Below are 16,093 nucleotides of genomic sequence, written 5' to 3'. Positions count from 1 at the left end.
CGGCATAGAACAGTGAAGCAGTGAAGTAGTGCAACACACTGGATCATTATATTATTAGAATCTATTCTACTTAAATTATTACATTATACACAACTTGAGTTCATTTTAAAAATTAAAAGGTAATGAAAGGAATGCATTTTCATGAGAAAGATAATACCGATTTTTCATGTGATAATCTTCCTTATATCATGTCGTGCATCATTTGGACACTTTGTGGGCTTGAAATACAAAGAAAATCATGTTCTATGGTACAAGACAAATACAAAACTTAAGTTTTTATTTTAATTAGATTTGTTTATTAAGCATAAGCAATCATTTATTACATTAATATATGTGAAAATGACATTTTAGCACCATAATATTACATACAGGTCTCTAGCTTCAACACAGTGATATATACAGTGCCTTGCGAAAGTATTCGGCCCCCTTGAACTTTTCAACCTTTTGCCACATTTCAGGCTTCAAACATAAAGATATAAATTTTTTATTTTATGTGAAGAATCACCAACAAGTGGGACACAATTGTGAAGTGGAACGAAATCTATTGGATTTTTGAAACTTTTTTAACTAATAAAAAAATGAAAAGTGGGGCGTGCAAAATTATTCGGCCCCTTTACTTTCAGTGCAGCAAACTCACTCCAGAAGTTCAGCGAGGATCTCTGAATGATCCAATGTTGTCCTAAATGACTGATGGTGATAAATAGAATCCACCTGTGTGTAATCAAGTCTCCGTATAAATGCACCTGCTCTGTGATAGTCTCAAGGTTCTGTTGAAAGCGCAGAGAGCATCATGAAGACCAAGGAACACACCAGGCAGGTCCGTAATACTGTTGTGGAGAAGTTTAAAGCCGGATTTGGATACAAAAAGATTTCCCAAGCTTCAAACATCCCAAGGAGCACTGTGCAAGCGATCATCTTGAAATGGAAGGAGTATCAGACCACTGCAAATCTACCAAGACCTGGCCGTCCCTCTAAACTTTCAGCTCAGACAAGGAGAAGACTGATCAGAGATGCAGCCAAGAGGCCCATGATCACTCTGGATGAACTGCAGAGAACTACAGCTGAGGTGGGAGAGTCTGTCCATAGGACAACAATCAGTCTTACACTGCACAAATCTGGCCTTTATGGAAGAGTGGCAAGAAGAAAGCCATTTCTCAAAGATATCCATAAAAAGTCTCGTCTAAAGTTTGCCACAAGCCACCTGGGAGACACCCCAAACATGTGGAAGAAGGTGCTCTGGTCAGATGAAACCAAAATCGAACTTTTTGGCCACAATGCAAAACGATATGTTTGGCGTAAAAGCAACACAGCTCATCACCGTCAACACACCATCCCCACTGTCAAACATGGTGGTGGCAGCATCATGGTTTGGGCCTGCTTTTCTTCAGCAGGGACAGGGAAGATGGTTAAAATTGAGGGGAAGATGGATGCAGCCAAATACAGGACCATTCTGGATGAAAACCTGTTGGAGTCTGCAAAAGACCTGAAACTGGGACGGAGATTTATCTTCCAACAAGACAATGATCCCAAACATACAGCAAAATCTACAAAGGAATGGTTCACAAATAAACGTATCCAGGTGTTTGAATGGCCAAGTCAAAGTCCAGACCTGAATCCAATCGAGAATCTGTGGAAAGAGCTGAAAACTGCTGTTCACAAACGCTCTCCATCCAACCTCACTGAGCTCGAGCTGTTTTCAAAGGAAGAATGGGCAAGAATTTCAGTCTTTCGATGTGCAAAACTGATAGAGACATACCCCAAGCGACTTGCAGCTGTAATCGCAGCAAAAGGTGGCTCTACAAAGTATTAACGCAAGGGGGCCGAATAATTTTGCACGCCCCACTTTTCATTTTTTTATTAGTTAAAAAAGTTTCAAAAATCCAATAGATTTCGTTCCACTTCACAATTGTGTCCCACTTGTTGGTGATTCTTCACATAAAATAAAAAATTTATATCTTTATGTTTGAAGCCTGAAATGTGGCAAAAGGTTGAAAAGTTCAAGGGGGCCGAATACTTTCGCAAGGCACTGTATATATATATGCTCAGTGATTTATTGGTACATGCCCAGGACAATAATCAGAATTAGTATTTATTTCCATACGGGCTACAGGTAGTGTTGTGAAATACTTCAACACACTGGATCGCAGATTTAGACCCCGCATTTCAGATGCCTAGCTGTATCGCTGATGTGTTGCACCTCAGAATCACTTTTAAACCTTACCTCTGGTATCTTTAATCCCTATTGCTCAACGCATGGTGAAAGTATTGCATAAATGTGTCTGAAAATGAGCAATGGGCACCTGAGAGACTCATTTGCCTGTTTCACAAATGATCATATTTGACTAGAGATTCTGTTTGGGATTCAGTTGTGCATTCTGACAGCAATCTCTTTCAAAAAATGATTTTACCTTATCGCAGCTTTGCCCTTCTTGCCTCTTTGGACAATATCTCCATCTTGTGGTCGTTGTTGGTAATGTCTAGACAATATCTCCATCTTGTGGTCATTGTTGGTAATGTTTTCTTATGCCCTTTTTTATTTCAATTCTCTATTAGTTGATTCTAGAATCTCTACAATAGAGTTGAAAACATCAGTTTTATAGCAGACAATATGACATTATTTATAGTCCAATTAGAAATTTATTACCCTGTTTTTAACATAATAACAAATTAAAATTGATTAAAACTAAGTTTGGAACACCAGGGAACATAAAATGATTTTTAGGAAAACCATGAGGTTCTCTGTGTCCGATGCCTGCAAGGGGAGAAAGCTAGAATCCTTTGATTTTTCAAAATTTGAAAATAAACATTATATAACAACAGCTTTCATTCCTAGGAGTGAAAAACAACCATTTTTGAAGACATATTAGTTTCTAAAACACTACAATAAAGTTAAAAACATCCATTTTATATTACATTATTTTTTGTGAAATAATTAAATTGGCTTATTTCTCTCGCATTAAATTGGCTACAAATGCAAGAATTCAACCAGATATTCTTGTAAAATGTATACTGTTGCATTGCAGTTAGTTAATGAAGTTAGTCCATAGTCAGCAATCTAAACTTTATTGTTAAGCTTTAATAATTGATGTTGTACCAGTAACCTTTAGAAATACTATAGTACTTCACAAATGCTTTGTGTGTTTGGAAATCTTTTGAGTAAAAGCCTTATAAAAATAGGTTTAGTTTTTACAGGACATCACAAAGAAATAGGATGGTATAATTCTTATAATTGCTTAGTGATTGTATTTGGAAGATTATGCACTAAACAGACTTCAGGGATGCCAGTGGATCATTGTGCTATTTGGAATTATTCCAAAAATCAAGTGACCTCTTTGCTGTAGTATTTTTAGTATTATTTATTTAGTATTAATAAAGAATAGATTTATTAAAGTCATGCGATGTGCAAGCGGGATATGTAAAATAATTGAAAATAAAGTTTTTTATTATTGTTATAGAGAAACATGATCAGATTTTCCCTGGTTCAGAAAAAAGACGATTAAAATCTGTAATCTTTCCACTTGTATGTCATCAGACATTAACGAGTACAACCCCCCTCTCTGCCGGAGTGCTGGCTGTGACGAATTAAACCAATTTCACAGGTATTTTCAAAGTAGGAAGTACAGTGTTAACTAGTAGATGGCCTCCTCAATGAAATCGCTTCAACATGCTAATGCGTTGGTGTAACAGTCCGGGCGTGGCAAGCTTCCAATGTCAACTCGACTCGATTGGAAGACAATGAACGTATTTTAGCCCTAAATGAATTAATAGCAAACATGGTTTACATAAAAGACATTTTTCCAAGAAAGTTTATAATAATACGATCTATAGTTGAAATCTGAGCCTAAATATAAAGAAAAAAACATTTTCAGAGAGCAATCACGCTGTGTTTATGTAGAAAAAGCGATTAGGTTTATGAGCAATCTAATTACCTATTCGCTTAAAACGCTATATAAAATAAAGTTTATTTAAAGATGAATGATAAGTGTCGCAGTTTAAATAATTTTCGTAGTAGGGCTTGGACAGATTCCAAGTGCATTTTTGCAATTTACGTTGCATTGTCCAATGTGATGTTGTAATACAGTTTAGAATACAGTAAGTCTAAACTGTATCAGCTTTATTTATGGGTTGCAATTTAGAAAAAGTCAAAAACCGCACTCAAAATGCAATTTAGAGCTTTCTGGCAAGAGGAGACACCCAAATTATAATGTAACATGCCACTGTTTGTGCATGAACAAAGTTATACTGCAATTTTCCTTAGATACGCGATTAAAAAAAAAATTTTTTGAATCCCCGGCCAAACACATTCCATAAGAATCAGCGCTTTTATACAGTATATCGCCTTTAAACACATATATTTAAACACGCGTTTACGATTTAAATCAAAACGCGATTCAAATCAATATAAATGTTTATTTTGTAACGCATAGGTGACTATTCATTGTTATTAAAAAGACGTAAATTCGATCATGTTGTGATATTTAGAAATATAAATTTGTTTTGATGCGAGTGAGGTTTTATTTAATCTCTGACCAAGGGAAATGTTTCATTTTTTCAAAGAAATGTTTGTTAAAAATTAAAGTCATAGTTCCATGAGATTCAACCACAGACCATGTGACATAGGAGTCAGGAACCTAACCCACAGCACCACCAGCGCAGACACATGCTGAGGGCTGAAAAAGCACTACAGAAACATTATCGACTATAAAATAATGTAATTAGGCACAGAAGCAGTTTACAGCACAGTACAATAATAAATGCTGACCATGACTTTAGAAGCATAAATTACCTTACACTCAATTTAAACACAAGCTGTCTTTAGCCCTCTAAGCTGGTTCATACAGAAATGTAGAGAACCAGGCTCAGAACACACAGCTTCATTAGCGAATACATATGCAGAACAACTAGAGAAGATGTTTTACAGAGGATGGATTTTTAGAAACATCCCATCAGTGACATCACTGAAGTCAACTCCTAGGTAACTGTCGTGTGGATAGTTTCACAAGAATCAGACAAAGGTTTAAGCATCGCTTATTTTAGATAAAACTGCAAAAAAACAACAACAACCCATAATGTACTTCTTTGCGGCTCTGTTTGCCCAAATCATATATTCACAACGTGAAATTAGAAAATAATATTACATAACCAAAAACCGCAATATGGAAACAGAACCTGTGTAATTGTTGACAGATGATGTACTCGTAACATTTTTACAAGACGAACTACAACATTTAAAAAATGACTTGTATGTACTTGATATCTCTAATCAATCCACTGCACTGCATTAAAACAAAACGAAAACTAAAACGCCCTGGGCATACCGTTTCGCGCTTCTTATCAGTTGCTCAAAAGCAATTTGACCGTATGAAATGCATAATATAAACCTAGAAACATATACGTGAGGAGTATTTACGTAGTATCGGTGTCAAGACATACCTCTCAAATACTGTAAATCAAGTTAAAAATATCTCAAGACCGATTCTGGTCATAATGAAACCATGTTTCGTGTATGTTTTCTTTAAAGTACCGAGACCAGCCATATACTGTATGTTTATGTTCCAAAATTAATATCGTTTATGGCCTTCACACGTGTTGCAGTATGCTCCTATTCTTTTTATGCTCAGGCACTAAGATTTCCCTTCAGTGGTAAAATTCCATATAAATATTCAATACTTAAACGGGCACAGTTAAGACATTAAATATACATATACATATACATATACAAACTGTATACAGTACAGTTTGCATACGGTAATATGTTTATGTTCCTAAATCAACCTCTTTTATGAGCATGTGAAAGGCATGGTGAATCGATTCTCAAAAATTACTGTACTTTGCATGATTGGAAAAAAATGCGTGATTGCGAAATGCTGTGGTGTTACTTTTACAAAGACGGTCAATGAAAAAAATAATGTGGACCAGGGCAATACTTTGAGTTTACAGCTTGTCCAAGTTCATTTATTATAAATACTATTAGTAATATCTTCATTAAAGACTTTGATGGCTACAGCTCAAACATGAGAAGTTGAGCTTTATTAGCTCCACCTTGCGGAAATTCCGGATACTATTATTTTGCTAGCGGTATTTACCGGTAACTCGCGGTATTTACCGGTAACTTGTGGTAGACTGCGTACAGCGTACGCCCGCGCATTTTGAATGGCTGCATCTGTAGCAATCATATTGTAGCAGACACTCAATTGCCTGTTTCACAAATGATCATATTTTACTAGAGATTCTGTTTGGGATACGGATGTGCATTCTGACAGCAATCTCTTACAAAAAATGATTTTACCTTATCGCAGCTTTGCCCTCTTGCCTCTTTGGACAATATCTCCATCTTGTGGTCGTTGTTGGTAATGTCTAGACAATATCTCCATCTTGTGGTCGTTGTTGGTAATGTCTAGACAATATCTCCATCTTGTGGTCGTTGTTGGTAATGTCTTCTTATAGATAGATACTTTATTGATCCCGTGAGGGAAATTGCAGTGCAACAGCAGCTTAACACACACAATACAGCCACAGTGTAACAATTATATAATAATAGTACAATACTGTATATATACTGTATATATATATATGAAACAGAAATAGAAACAGAAACAGGAATCGCTTACTACCTGGAGAATCTCTGTAGGAATATCTAGCATTTATCAATGGAAATAAAAGCTGCTTTAATACAGTGCATGTTCAAACTCAAACCCTCAGCTGCTGCTCTTGTTTGTTTTGGGACAAATTGCAACTGAGCATCGCATGAGCCGTTACGTACCCTTATCTGTTAGGGAATTTCAAGGGAGGAGTTAGGTCAGAATGGGTAGGCTGCAAAACAACAAGTAAAGATTTATTCCAAGATGAAACGTTGTGGCGGTTTTCTTATCTTTTCAGCATGGACTAAACTTTTACGTGTTCCTTATATGCTATATATGTATATATTAGCACCAATGTCGTTCTTAAAAACTAACATGAAATTGTCAGGGACATTCAGCTATATACAAAGACGAGACAGACAAAGTAATAATTTTATATTAACGTGGCCTACATATTGACGCAATGATCGAACTAAGTGACGTGTTCTGATTCAGATCCCCTGCAGTTCATGCCAATTAGAACAATAGCAATGCTGAGTCCTCCCCACCCTACTGAGCACAAATTCAGCTGCTCTCCAGTTCTGTTCTGCATGTTTTATCATTGCAATTGAGCTCGGAGCTGGAGATGATCTCCATACAGTTCTGTGTTAACTAGCCCGCACTTGCGTGCTAATTTACTTGTTGTGGCAGATGCTTTTCTATAGTTCATATACATGACGGCAACCTGTTACCGAGGAACCTGAGAGGTTTAAAAGCCTCACGAACCAGGCAGGACTCGAACCTACAATCTTCCGATCCGAAGTCAGACGCGTAATCCATTACGCCACTGGCCCATAGAACATGCGCTTGCACTCCACCACAGAGAGCTCTACACTGCTACCAGTAGTACACTTCCCCATCTAAATTTTCACAGCAAGAAACTTGTGTTTCCTACTATTTTTATCAGGTTTAAAATATCATCTCCTTAAAACAGAAAAAGTGTTGGTGTGTCATGCTGAAATTCTGATTGATTTTGAATTCAAAGAAAAAAGGTTTTCTTCCAAAACACCGTGAACTTGTCACATCTTGCAGACAATAGGTGTATTCCATGTTGAAAAGAGAAGAAAGAAAACCATGGAGCCTTTTACAGGTGTGAGGCTTCTTCAGGTGTGAGAAGACCTCACGGCCGAAACGCTGTGTTTCCGTTCTTCTCTTTTCAGCATGCAATAAACCTATTACTTGTTCCTTTGCAGCCGAGGCATGCTGACGTAGCTACCCAGCTGAACATCTTGCAGACTCTACAGTACTTCTCTCCTGTAGAAGTAAAGCAGGGCTTGCTGGGTGAGCTTTTGCTCCGGTAAATTAGGTCACGTGTCATGTTAAATCACTTCTTCTAAACACAACATTTGCTGGTGCTAGCTTTCCCCATGAAAAGAGACATTTCCCTTACAGTACATGACATATCGTTTTTATTCTATCAATAAGTATAGAAATAAAACAAAAGAAAAAATGTTGTCGCCAAAGAATGCACAGCTCTGTCGCCTTGGGGAGGTGTCAAGGGCATTGAGCTCCTTGGACATGAGAAGTGCCAGATAAATGCCATTTCTCATCATTTCTCTTGGCGTCAGTTCTGCTATTAAATGGGACGGAGGCAACGGGCTCAGAGAGCAGGTTAAGTGCACACCGAACGCAGATGTGTCCAAGTGTCTGTAAAAGCGCGGTGCTCTGCTGGCGCTGTTCCCTAGTGGCTTAAAGTGCCTGCCTAGTAAGCAGGCGATCCTGGGTCTGAATACCAGCGGTGCCTCTCTCCGTGTCTTGTTGTGCCGCATGTCTCATTTCAGACAAACATGTACAGCTTGGTTCAGTTTAATGCAAGAATTCATTTCCTTTCTGGAATAACTTGTTTTTGAAGAAATCCATACAGCTTGTGAAAGATGAAATCCATTTCTTGGTTGTCAGTGGAAAAAGATTGCCGGCTGCAAGAAGCGCAAGTGATTGTTTTCTTTGACCATAAACCTGCAAATGTAGGGCGCACAAAAGACTGTCAGACTCTGTGGTGCTGAAAAGTTGGTGGTTCAAGCCCCTCCAGTATGCGTGTCTCAGTTTTTCCAATGTAAACATCATCACCATTGCTAAAGAAGATGGCGCAGAAGGCTCCACAGCCGAAACGTTGTGCTTCTTTTCTTCTCTTTTCAGCATGGAGTAAACCTTTGCTTTATCCTTTGCAGCCTAAGCATGCTGACGCAGCTACCTTTCTCTTAACACGCCTCAATCATTATTCACCAAAACGATCAGCAGAATAAGTTGCCTTTGTGGTGATGTCACTCCTCTGCTTCACAAATGTCCTTAGTGACGGGCCATTTCTTTCTGCCATTTTTCCGGAGCGGTTATTGATTGCTCCATCATTTCCCTCTTACTTTCCATCACTAGATTGAAAAAAAAAACAGAAACAGGCTGACAGGACGACAATCAAATTGCAAAAACTCATCAAAGCACTCGATAGAGTATTTGAATCCACAAGTAGCTACGAGCAACTTTGTCCTGGCTTGCATGAAAGTCGGAAAATGTCAAAAAGAAAAAGATGGTGGCTTTTTCATATCTGTTCTTTTATTTTTAGTTCGTTGGCTCTTCTGTCCATTGTCCTCCTGCCTGGCTCTTGACCTGTGACTGTCTGAACGCACACATTAGACTTTCAGGCGGGGGATTTGTCCTGAGCCTCTGTGAAAGACCCACCCACCCCCATAAATAACTGCTCTAGAAACACATGAATGCAAAACTAAACCACAGCTTAAAGAGGAGCTTGTCATGACCGCCAGGCAGTTAAGACCAACTCTTAAGCAATCTAAACAGCACCAGCAGCGGGTGATTATTAACAAACGCCGCCGCATGAGTTAACCCACCTGCACACACTCCACCGTGCGGTACGCAGTGCTATTTTTACCATCTTTACCTGCTTCCCACTGGTATTGAGTCTACTCCTTGAGAGCTCTACCTGGCGTTTCTGCCTTTTCGACTTTGGACCTCGCCTCTCACCTCGGACTGTTTGCCACCAGTGTTCTCCCTGGATTACGACTTACCTTACGCCTCTTGACCACGAAACAAAGCAAAGCAGAGCAAAACAAAATGAACAGACGAAAACCCTCACGTCCCGCACTTGAATATAACGCCGTTACGTGCCCAAGCGGTATTGTACGTCATCCTAGCACTGCACCCCGGGGCGTACGGTATATGGGAACTAGCACACACCACAAATCGTCTCGAATCACTCCCTACAGCTGTAAGGCGCCTTGAAGCATGCACCCCCAACATTCTTCTTTGCGCATCTGTGAAAGGTAAACTCTTGAGCAAACTCTGAACCAGCTCTAAGGAAACTAATCCGATTAGACGTTACTTTGACTCATCTTTTAAGGGACCCTTGTTAATTGGAGAAATCAATGATTTCGAATGAATTCTGTATGCGTTAAAAGACAGCTATACACAGAAAACATGCAGGACACTTCTCATGATGTTTCCCAAGCCGAAACACAGTGCGTTTTTCCAAGCCATCTGACAAAGCCCGCCCACTGAAAACTGCAGCAAATCGTGTAAAGACGTTCAACTTTGTAACTACTGCACGCACAGGAAGCAGAATAAATTCCTCTTTTCAAACTGTCAAAGGTTTGCTTTGAGAACACTGCAGGACATCGCACAATCTCTTTTGAACGGGGACAAACGATTTCTTATGGGGCACAGTAAGTACAGACGTTTAAAAAGCTCCACTCATGCCAACGATGCAGCATGAAGAAGCGCAACCTAACGTTTGCATTCCTAGCAAATTCCTTTTATTTTTTGATAAATAAAGACAGTCTTGTTTAACAAACAACACACACAACATTTTACATTGTCAATTCAATTCAAATCAATGTATTTCTATATAGCGCCTTTCACAACAAGGTTGTCCCAAGGCACTTAACAATGCAAGTTGTTAAGAGCCTTGTGTCTAATATGCCGCCTAGGTTACGTGCTGTCTCTTTGAGGCAAATGTTTAAATCCTCTGAGTTAAGTGCTGAAGTTATAGTAGTCCTATCAGTATTGTTGCCTCCGATCAACAGATCCTCATTTTTCTCAGAGTTGAGTAACAAAAAGTTTTCACACATCCAAGTATTTCCTTCCTTAATGCATTTAACTAAACTGATAATAGAAGAGTTGTCGTTTGGTGTAAACAAAATGTTTATTTGAGTGTCATCAGCATATGAATGAAAGTTCATATTATTTTTTCATATTATCCTACCTAGCAGCAGCATGTAGAGAGAGAGAGCAATATTGGTCCCAGCATTGATCTTCTGGTACCCCAAATTGAACTGGTGACATTGATGAAGCAGTACAATTATTAGATATTTGAACATAATGAAAACGATGAGTTAAATGTGAAGTAAACCACTGAAGGACGGTTCCAGATAAGCCAACCTCAAACTCAAGCCTGTGTAACAAAACAGAGAGGTCAACCGTGTCAAAGGCAGCTCTAAGATCTAGAAGCACAAGCACTGTTGCATTCCCCGCATCAGTAGCTAAGAGAATATCATTTACGACTCTTGTTAATGCAGTTTCAGAAACCAGACTGAAATTTCTCAAGTATATTTTTTGAATCCAGATACGATTGACGTTGGGCAACAACTATTCTCCCAAGACTTTTAGATTGAAATGGGACCTTTGAGACAGGCCTGTAGTTGTTAAGAACTTGTGGATCCAAATTTGACTTCTTAAGGAGCGGTCTAACAACCGCTACCTTAAATTGATCAGGTACAACGCCTGACGCAAGCGATGCATTCATCATACTAATTATAGGTCCTGCCAGTCCTTCGAGGGAATCTTTGACTAGCTGAGTGGGGATGGGATCTAGCGAACAGGTGGTTGACTTTGTCTTACGTCTGTGTTCATGAGTCCACCATAAGAAAAAATCTTAACAGGAGTGGTGATCATGCGAGGTCACGATGGAGGAAACCACTGCTCTCCCCCCAAAAAAAACACCACTGCCCCTCTCAAGTTTGCTAAAGACCACATGGATGTTCCACAGCAACTCCTGGAACAATGTTCTGTGGACAGACGTGACAAAAGTTGAACTTGTCGGTAAATGTGCACAGCGTTATGTTTGGAGATAACAAAACACTGCATACCAACTCCAAAACCTCATCCCACCTGGGAAGCATGGCGGAGGCTGTACGGCTTGCAATCATCGAGGGACCGATGAATTCCAAGATGTATCAGGAAAATCTACAGCAGAATGTCAGGGTGTCTGCCTGTGATCTAAAACTCGAAAGACGCTGGGTCATGCAGCATGACAAAAACAAAGGAGTACATCAACAACAGAGTGGCTGAAACAAAAGAAATTCCGTATTTTGGGATGGCCAAGTAAGAGTCCTGACCCCAATCCCATTGAAGTGCTGTGGCGTGATCTGAAGCAGGCCGTTCAGTGCAAGACATCCCAAAAATATACATGAACTGAAACAGTTTTTCATAGAGGAATAGGCCAAAATACCTCCTAACCGCTGCTCAGGTCTGACCAGACGCTACAGAAAGTGGGGGTTGAGGTTTTTGTCATAAAGGAGGTTCCACTAGCTCCTTAATATAAGGGTTCACGTACTTTTTCCATCAATGACCTTGATTGTTTAAACCATTTGGTCAATAAAGAAACAGCAATGTCAAATGTTGGGCGTGTGTTATTTGTTAAATCAGACTCTCTTTATTAATTATTATGACTTAGATAAAGATAAGATCACATGTTAGGAGCCATTCATGCAGAAATCCACATCATTCCGAAGGGCTGTTTACAAAAGTTTTTCTCCCAACTGTATGTGAGAGAAAAGCAGAGACGCTCACTGAGTAAGGTGGGGTTGCAGCTTTGCAAATCACAAGGACATTTGTACGCTCAAAATGGGACAGGAGCACCCCAGATGGGACTCAAACCCACAATCCCTGGCTTAGGAGGCCAGTGCCTTATCCATTAGGCCACTGGGGCACACTGGGTTGGGTCGATCATGCTGATGAAGAGCCAGTTTTTTTTTTCCTTTGCTTTTACAAAGGGATCCCCAAAATTAGGAAAGTTAGGCAGCAGAAGGTTTACTGTGACCTGAGAAGGACCGGCATCCAATCACGGTGGTACACACAGACACGCTCTCACCCATCTGAGCTACACGGCTACCAAGATGATCTCAGGTGCGCCGAGCTGGTACGGAACATATTGAACTGATCGACGGCGAATTGTCTCTCAGACAGGCTTTTCACCTCTGAGCTCCCTGACTGACAGTAATCAGCTAGGTAGTGAAACAGTCAGCTGCTTCTAAGCCTTAAACAGCTGCATCTCGGCGCTTCCACAGACAGATGATTTGAAAGCCAAACATCGCCCATTGGGAACACCTTACTATCACTAGTTTAAGAGACTCTTAAGGTCTTGCAGAGGTGCCTGTCTAATAGCATGCGCTTTGCAAGCTATAGGTGTTTAGGCTGAGGCAGAATGCCTGTTAACAAAATGTTTTTCTAAAGGGGCCTCGCACTCTTTTCCAAGCAATGGTCACCATCCCCACCGAGTGTCACAATGTAGTCATGTCCTAGGACATCACCTGTTAGTCTCCATTTGTCTGCCACCAACACTTTAGGTTACAGGGTCACAACCGCACCCCAAAGACCAGAGGAGCCGTTGGCGTTCTGGCGGCGCAGATTGGGCTGAAGGTGGGGCGCTTGAATCTCGCTGTTGGAGGCCGTCTGAAACTGACCCAAGCCTTTCCCTTGAATTAAATGTAAATAAGAAATGAACCCCAGATGCACATGGAATCAATCACGTGTTTCCTTTGAGCCGTTTCAGAGACTGCTCCAGAGTTTACCTTGCACAGATGCGCAAAGATTAATGATGTGGGCGCACGCTTCCAGGCGTCTTACAACTGTAGGGACTGTTTAGAGACAATTCGTAGCTTGTGCTCATTTCTCTCTATTCCCCGTGTTGCAGTGGTAGGATGACGTAAATTCCTGTTGCGACACGTAACGGCATTTAATCAAGTGCAGGAGCTGAGGGCTTTAGTTTTGTTTCGTTTTCCATGGCGTTCGTAAGCGCGCAAATCAAAGGCAATTCCTGCGTCTAACACGAATGTAAATGCTTTTGAAAGTGCAGTGTGGTGCAGCTTGTAAAATCCTTTTCCACATTTGTGGTTTGTTGATGTTTTTTCTGTCTGCCAAAGTTGCATTTTGACATCCGGACTGGGGGACTTTATCATTTGAACGTGAAGCCAGCCTTAAACCCTCTGAGGCGTGTCTGTCTGCCGGCACGAATCTTGTGAAAGGTTTTTTTTTTAACAGAGAGCGACTTTAAAAAGGTTTCCGCAGCCACCTCGCACTCCGTGTTAGATTATAGGAGGAATGCGGCGGCAGCGAGCTCGCTTTTGTCATGGCCGAGTGGTTAAGGCGATGGACTCGAAATGCGTTGGGGACTCCCCGCGCAGGTTCGGAACTTGCCGACTCCTGCGTCTGCCGCACGTCGCCTTGTGCCTGCGCGGCAAAGGCAAAGTGCCGCTTCTCCTTTCCCGGTACTATAAAAACGCTAAATCGCTTGGACCCGCTGCCATGGAAAGCAGTTCTTCAGATTACCATACATTCTGCGTTCGCACCTCTGGTGCTCTACTTATGCCTTTGAAAACCTAATGAATAAAGCTGAAAGAACCGACACGATATGTAGGTGCTCGTAAAGCACGCAGTAAAGAACTGTTAACAGCAAGGGTTTCAGTGGGTTAACTGAGGAGAAGGCGTCATAGCTAATTGTTGACTTTTTATTTGGTGTTAGAAACACTGTTACTGTGCATGACGTGCAACAAATGTAGCCACAGAAATTGCATCACGCTTTCATGTATGCTATTGCAGACACCAACGTTGCCTAGATAGAAAACCGAAATAGCCGTGGGTTTGCTTGCTGGTCTGAAGGATCTCTCTTCGAATCTCTATCATTTGTCAATGGAAGTAAAAGGCGCTGCAATCTCATACGTTCAGAATCAAACCCGCAGCTGTTGTTCGACTTTATTTCTTGACTAATTACAACTGAGTGTCACATGAGCAGTTACGTAAACTTGTCTGGTATATTTGAACACAAATGCCGTTCTTCAATTAAAACTAACAGTACATTGTCAGGGACATTCAGTTCTATACAAACAAGAGACAGACAAGAGAATATTTCTACCGTTCATGTGGACTACGTGTTGACTTACTGATCGGAATAATTGAAAAGTTCGGGTTCATAGCCGATGCAGTGCGTGCTAATTAGAACAACAGCAACGATGAGCTCTCAGCACCGTACTGAGCCCAGGTGTTTTTCTAAAGCTGTCAGGTGCAGTTCATTTACATGAAGGAAATCTCTTACTGGGTACGATTACAATACAGTAAGTAGCACAGGCTACTTAGGGAGTAGCCTGATGCATTTAAAAACGACCCGAGCCAGGCAGAAGTCGAACCTACAATCTCCTGATCCGTAGTCAGACGTGTTATCCATTGCACCACTGACCCTGGTGCAACACTGCAGGACTGCAACCCGGTGAGCTCAGCACTGCAACTAGTAAAATACCCCCGGTCCATTCTTTTCCAAAAGTGAGAAACACCTGTTTTCTACATTTTGTCTGTTTTAAAACCATATCTCTTTAAACCAAACCAAGAGTTTGTCTTTTGCTCTGATATTCTGATTCATTTCGATTTCAAAGAAAAAAAAACTACCTTCCAAAGCATCATAAAATTGTCCCTTCTTCCAGACTCTACTTCTCTCTTGTAGTAGTACAGCAGACCTTTCCAGGTGAGCAGATCACAGAGTCTGAAATGAGCTTCCTCCATCAAGCAAAGTACCTGAACATGACTCTGTCATCATAAAAGCGCCCCTGTATTAAAGAAATTCAATCTGAAATCAAGAGGGCAGTTGCCTACTGAAATACAAGAAGTCATCAATTTTAACCTAGCAACACATTAAAGGCTGCATCTATACAAGTACGATTCTAGAAATGCTCACCAGATTAAGTTTTAAGAAGGAACTGCGCTTCAGGTTCTGCCGAGATCTTAACTCGGATGGCAGGATTCAGAATCCGGAGTGCGGACTGATTGCGCACGGAGGGTCCATATACTGTGGATCCCTCAGTGATCTTCCGCGTGTTCAAACAGCCAGCGTGTGACTCCCCTGTCCCCGTGACCTCATTGCTCTGCTCTCTCCTCTGTGCAGCCGAGCCCGATTCACGGTAAAGTGAAAAAAAATATGCCCTCAACGTGAGATTTACTCTGGAGCGAGGATAGATGTTACCTTTTTATCATTGAACAGGATGTATGTGATGTGGCGACTAGGTTCAATTTTGTATCCTCTTTAAAAGATTAAGGACTGGGGTGAGCGTGATTTACCACCCTTTCAGCTAAGAACCCGACGTGCGCACCGTTTAAGCTGCATAGACTCGGTCGTTTAACTCTTCTCCATTAGCAGGGTTAAGGTTAAAGAAAAAAAACATTGCTGACTTCTTTTTTTTTTTGCCAGCTGCTAGCGCTGA

The 16,093-nt window shown here is 40.6% G+C and overlaps 2 non-coding genes across 2 annotated transcripts; both read right to left on the bottom strand.

Annotated features, from left to right (window-relative positions):
• Window positions 1-7,341: 7,341 nt before the first annotated feature.
• On the bottom strand, window positions 7,342-7,414 carry trnar-ucg (transfer RNA arginine (anticodon UCG)). The gene has a single exon. It is a non-coding gene; the product is annotated as a tRNA-Arg (tRNA).
• A 5,068-nt stretch (window positions 7,415-12,482) lies between these two features.
• Window positions 12,483-12,555, bottom strand: trnar-ccu (transfer RNA arginine (anticodon CCU)). Its single transcript has one exon. It is a non-coding gene; the product is annotated as a tRNA-Arg (tRNA).
• Between the last annotated feature and the right edge of the window lie 3,538 nt (window positions 12,556-16,093).

Source organism: Lepisosteus oculatus, unplaced genomic scaffold (genome assembly GCF_040954835.1).
Source record: "Lepisosteus oculatus isolate fLepOcu1 unplaced genomic scaffold, fLepOcu1.hap2 HAP2_SCAFFOLD_269, whole genome shotgun sequence".
NCBI classification, from domain to species: Eukaryota; Metazoa; Chordata; class Actinopteri; order Semionotiformes; family Lepisosteidae; genus Lepisosteus; species Lepisosteus oculatus.
Note: the sequence above shows the minus strand (reverse complement) of the source record. Positions and strands in the feature narration are given on the sequence as shown.